Source organism: Arachis stenosperma, chromosome 3, assembly GCF_014773155.1.
Source record: "Arachis stenosperma cultivar V10309 chromosome 3, arast.V10309.gnm1.PFL2, whole genome shotgun sequence".
In the NCBI taxonomy this organism is placed as follows: domain Eukaryota; kingdom Viridiplantae; phylum Streptophyta; class Magnoliopsida; order Fabales; family Fabaceae; genus Arachis; species Arachis stenosperma.
The window spans coordinates 19,376,143-19,381,930 of record NC_080379.1 but is presented as its reverse complement, the minus strand read 5'-3'; the positions used below and the strand labels follow the sequence as shown (position 1 = coordinate 19,381,930).

Below are 5,788 nucleotides of genomic sequence, written 5' to 3'. Positions count from 1 at the left end.
TGATGAGTGTCACGGATCATCACATTCATCAAGTTGAATAACAAGTGATATCTTGGACAAAGAACAAGCGGAATTGAATAGAAGAACAATAGTAATTGCATTAATACTCGAGGTACAGCAGAGCTCCACACCTTAATCTATGGTGTGTAGAAACTCCACCGTTGAAAATACATAAGAACAAGGTCTAGGCATGGCCGAATGGCCAGCCTCCCAAATGATCTAAGATAGCATGAAACTCAAAGATAGCTACCAAGATGTCTAATACAATAGTAAAAGGTCCTACTTATAGAAAACTAGTAGCCTAAGGTGTACAAAGATGAGTAAATGACATAAAAATCCACTTCCGGGCCCACTTGGTGTGTGCTTGGGCTGAGAAATGAAGCATTTTCGTGTAGAGACTCTCCTTGGAGTTAAACGCCAGCTTTGGTGCCAGTTTGGGCGTTTAACTCCCATCTAGGTGCCAGTTCCGGCGTTTAACGCTGGAATTTCTGAGGGTGACTTTGGACGCCGGTTTGGGCCATCAAATATTGGGCAAAGTATGGACTATCATATATTGCTGGAAAGCCCAGGATGTCTACTTTCCAACGCCGTTGAGAGCACGCCAATTGGGCTTCTGTAGCTCCAGAAAATCTACTTCGATTGCAGGGAGGTCAGAATCCAACAGCATCTGCAGTCCTTCTCAGTCTCTGAATCAGATTTTTGCTCAGGTCCCTCAATTTCAGCCAGAAAATACCTGAAATCACAGAAAAACACACAAACTCATAGTAAAGTCTAGAAAAGTGAATTTTAACTAAAAACTAATAAAAATATACTAAGAACTCAACTAAAACTACCAAAAACATATTAAAAACAATGCCAAAAAGCGTACAAATTATCCGCTCATCACAACACCAAACTTAAATTGTTGCTTGTCCCCAAGCAACTGAAGATCAAATAAGATAAAAAGAAGAGAATATGCAATAAACTCCAAAAACATCTATGAAGATCAGTATCAATTAGATGAGCGGGGCTTTTAGCTTTTTGCCTCTGAATAGTTTTGGCATCTCACTCTATCCTTTGAAATTCAGAATGATTGGCTTCTTTAGGAACTCAGAATCCAGATAGTGTTATTGATTCTCCTAGTTAAGTATGATGATTCTTGAACACAGTTACTTATTGAGTCTTGGCTGTGGCCCAAAGCACTCTGTCTTCCAGTATTACCACCGGATACATACATGCCACAGACACATAATTGGGTGAACCTTTTCAGATTGTGACTCAGCTTTGCTAAAGTCCCCAATTAGAGGTGTCCAGGGTTCTTAAGCACACTCTTATTGCCTTGGATCACAACTTTATTTCTTTCTTTTTCTCTTTTTTTTTTTTTCTCTTTCTCTCTCTTTTTTTTCGTTTTTTTTTTCGCTTGCTCTCTCTTTTTTTTTTTTTGTATTCACTGCTTTTTCTTGCTTCAAGAATCATTTTTATGATTTTTCAGATCCTCAGTAACATGTCTCCTTTTTCATCATTCTTTCAAGAGCCAACATTCATGAACCACAAATTCAAAAGACATATGCACTGTTCAAGCATACATTCAGAGAACAAAAGTGTTGCCACCACATCAAAATAATTAAACTGTTATAAAATTCAAAATTCATGCAATTCTTTCTTTTTCAATTAAGAACAATTTTTATTTAAGAAAGGTGATGGATTCATAGGACATTCATAACTTTAAGGCATTGACACTAAGACACTAATGATCACAAGATACAAACATAGATAAACATAAGCTTAAAATTCGAAAAACAGAAGAATAAAGAACAAGGAAATTAAGGAACGGGTCCACCTTAGTGATGGCGGCTTTTTCTTCCTCTTGAAGATCCTATGGAGTGCTTGAGCTCCTCAATGTCTCTTCCTTGTCTTTGTTGCTCCTCTCTCATGATTCTTTGATCTTCTCTAATTTCATGGAGGAGAATGGAGTGTTCTTGATGCTCCACCCTTAGTTGTCCCATGTTGGAACTCAACTCTCCTAGGGAGGTGTTAATTTGCTCCCAATAGTCTTGTGGAGGAAAGTGCATCCCTTGAGGTATCTCAGGGATCTCATGATGAGAGGGGTCTCTTGTTTGCTCCATCCTTTTCTTGGTGATGGGCTTATCCTCATCAATGGGGATGTCTCCCTCTATGTCAACTCCAAATGAATAACAGAGGTGACAGATGAGGTGAGGAAAGGCTAACCTTGCCAAGGTAGAGGACTTATCCGCCACCTTATAGAGTTCTTGGGCTATAACCTCATGAACTTCCACTTCTTCTCCAATCATGATGCTATGGATCATGATGGCTCGGTCTAGAGTAACTTCGGACCGGTTGCTAGTGGGAATGATTGAGCGTTGGATAAACTCCAACCATCCTCTAGCCACGGGTTTGAGGTCATGCCTTCTCAATTGAACCGGCTTCCCTCTTGAATCTCTCTTCCATTGGACGCCCTCTTCACAAATGTCAGTGAGGACTTGGTCCAACCTTTGATCAAAGTTGACCCTTCTTGTGTAAGGATGTTCATCTCCTTGCATCATAGGCAAGTTGAATGCTAACCTTACATTTTCCGGACTAAAATCCAAGTATTTCCCCCGAACCATAGTAAGATAATTCTTTGGATCCGGGTTCACACTTTGATCATGGTTCTTGGTGATCCATGCATTGGCATAGAACTCTTGAACCATCAAGATTCCGACTTGTTGAATGGGGTTGGTAATAACTTCCCAACCTCTTCTTCGAATCTCATGTCGGATCTCCGGATATTCACCCTTTTTGAGTGAAAAGGGGACCTCGGGGATCACCTTCTTCAAGGCCACAACTTCATAGAAGTGGTCTTGATGCACCCTTGAGATGAATCTCTCCATCTCCCATGACTCGGAGGTGGAAGCTTTTGCTTTCCCTTTCCTCTTTCTAGAGGTTTTTCCGGCCTTGGATGCCATAAATGGTTATGGAAAAATGAAAAAGCAACGCTTTTACCACACCAAACTTAAAAGGTTTGCTCGTCCTCGAGCAAAAGAAGAAAGAAGAGAGTAGAAGAAGAAGAAATGAGGAAGAAGGGAGTGGCTTTGTGTTCGGCCAAAGAGGGGGGAAAGTGGTGTTTTGGTTGTGTGAAAATGAAGGGTTGAAGAAGTGTTTATATAGGAGAGGGGGAAGGGTAGGGCTCGGTCATTTAAGGGTGGGTTTGGGTGGGAAAGTGGTTTGAATTTGAATGGTGAGGTAGGTGGGGTTTTATGAAGGATGGATGTGAGTGGTGAAGAGGAGAGAGAGAGTGGTGGGGTAGGTGGGGATCCTGTGGGGTCCACAGATCCTGTGGTGTCAAGGAAAAGTCATCCCTGCACCAAATGGCACTCAAAATCACGTTTTGAGCCATTTCTGGCGTTAAACGCCGGGCTGGTGCCCATTCCTGGCGTTTAACGCCAGGTTCTTGCCCTTTCCTGGCGTTTAACGCCAGTCTGGTGCCCCTTTCTGGCGTTAAACGCCCAGAATGGTGCCAGACTGGGCGTTAAACGCCCAACTGCTAGCCTCACTGGCGTTTAAACGCCAGTGGGTTCTTCCTCTAGGGTGTGCTGTTTTTCTTCCTGTTTTTCATTCTGTTTTTGCTTTTTCAATAAATTTTGTGACTTCTCATGATCATCAACCTACAAAATAAAATAAAATAACAAAAGAAAATAGATAAAATATAACATTGGGTTGCCTCCCAACAAGTGCTTCTTTAATGTCAGTAGCTTGACAGATGGCTCCCATGGAGCCTCACATTTTCTCAGAGCAATGTTGGAACCTCCCAACACCAAACTTAGAGTTTGAATGTGGGGGTTCAACACCAAACTTAGAGTTTGGTTGTGGCCTCCCAACACCAAACTTAGAGTTTGACTGTGGGGGCTCTGTTTGACTCTGATTTGAGAGAAGCTCTTCATGCTTTCTCTCCATGGTGACAAAGGGATATCCTTGAGCCTTAAACACAAAGGATTCTTCATTCACTTAAATGAACAGCTCACCTCTATCAACATCAATCACAGCCTTTGCTGTGGCTAGGAAGGGTCTGCCAAGGATGATGTTTTCATCCATGCACTTCCCAGTCTCTAGGACTATGAAATCAGTAGGGATGTAATGGTCTTCAACCTTTACTAGAACATCCTCTACAAGTCCATAAGCTTGTTTCTTTGAATTGTCTGCCATCTCTAGTGAGATTCTTGCAGCTTGTACCTCAAAGATCCCTAGCTTCTTCATTACAGAGAGAGGCATGAGGTTTACACTTGACCCTAAGTCACACAGAGCCTTCTTGAAGGTCATGGTGCCTATGGTACAAGGTATGGAAACTTCCCAGGATCTTGTCTCTTTTGAGGTAATTTCTGCCTAGACAAGTCATCCAGTTCTTTGGTGAGCAAAGGGGGTTCATCCTCCCAAGTCTCATTTCCAAATAACTTGTCATTTAGCTTCATGATTGCTCCAAGGTATTTAGCAACTTGCTCTTCAGTGACATACTCATTCTCTTCAGAGGAAGAATACTCATCAGAGCTCATGAATGGCAGAAGTAGATCCAATGGAATCTCTATGGTCTCATTTTGAGCCTCAGATTCCCATGGTTCCTCATTGGGGAACTCATTGGAGGTCAGTGCACGCCCATTGAGGTCTTCCTCAGTGGCGTTCACTTCCTCTCCTTCCTCTCCAAATTCGGCCATGTTGATGGCCTTGCACTCTCCTTTTGGATTTTCTTCTGTATTGCTTGGAAGAGTACTTGGAGGGAGTTCAGTAACTTTCTTGCTCAGCTGTCCCACTTGTGCCTCCAAATTCCTAATGGAGGATCTTGTTTCAGTCATGAAACTTTGAGTGGTTTTGATTAGATCAGAGACCATGGTTGCTAAGTCAGAGGGGTTCTGCTTAGAATTCTCTGTCTGTTACTGAGAAGATGATGGGAAAGGCTTGCCATTGCTAAACCTGTTTCTTCCACCATTATTGTTGAAACCTTGTTGAGGTCTCTCTTGATTCTTCCATGAGAAATTTGGGTGATTTCTCCATGAAGAATTATAGGTGTTTCCATAGGGTTCTCCTAGGTAATTCACCTCTTCCATTGAAGGGTTCTTAGGATCATAAGCTTCTTCTTCAGATGAAACATCCTTAGTACTGCTTGGTGCATTTTGCATTCCAGACAGACTTTGAGAAATCAAATTGACTTGTTGAGTCAATATTTTATTCTGAGCCAATATGGCATTCAGAGTGTCAATCTCAAGAACTCCTTTCTTCTGACTAGTCCCATTGTTCACAGGATTCCTTTCAGAAGTGTACATGAATTGGTTATTTGCAACCATTTCAATTAGCTCTTGAGCTTCTGTAGGCGTCTTCTTCAGATGAAGAGATCCTCCAGCAGAGCTATCCAAGGACATCTTAGATAGTTCAGAGAGACCATCATAGAAAATACCTATGATGCTCCATTCAGAAAGCATGTCAGAAGGACATTTTCTGATCAATTGTTTGTATCTTTCCCAAGCTTCATAGAGGGATTCTCCATCCTTCTGTCTGAAGGTTTGGACTTCCACTCTAAGCTTACTCAATTTTTGAGGTGGAAAGAACTTTGCCAAGAAGGCATTGACTAGCTTTTCCCAAGAATCCAGGCTTTCTTTAGGTTGTGAGTCCAACCATATTCTAGCTCTGTCTCTTACAGCAAAAGGGAATAGCATAAGTCTATAGACCTCAGGGTCTACCCCATTAGTCTTGACAGTGTCACAGATTTGCAAGAATTCAGCTAAGAACTGATGAGGATCTTCCAATGGAAGTCCATGGAACT

The 5,788-nt window shown here is 41.8% G+C and overlaps 1 non-coding gene across 1 annotated transcript; it reads left to right on the top strand.

Moving 5' to 3' along the window:
- Nucleotides 1-5,441: 5,441 nt before the first annotated feature.
- Nucleotides 5,442-5,549, top strand: LOC130972589 (small nucleolar RNA R71). Its single transcript, XR_009083749.1, has one exon. It is a non-coding gene; the product is annotated as a small nucleolar RNA R71 (small nucleolar RNA).
- The last annotated feature ends 239 nt before the right edge of the window (nt 5,550-5,788 follow it).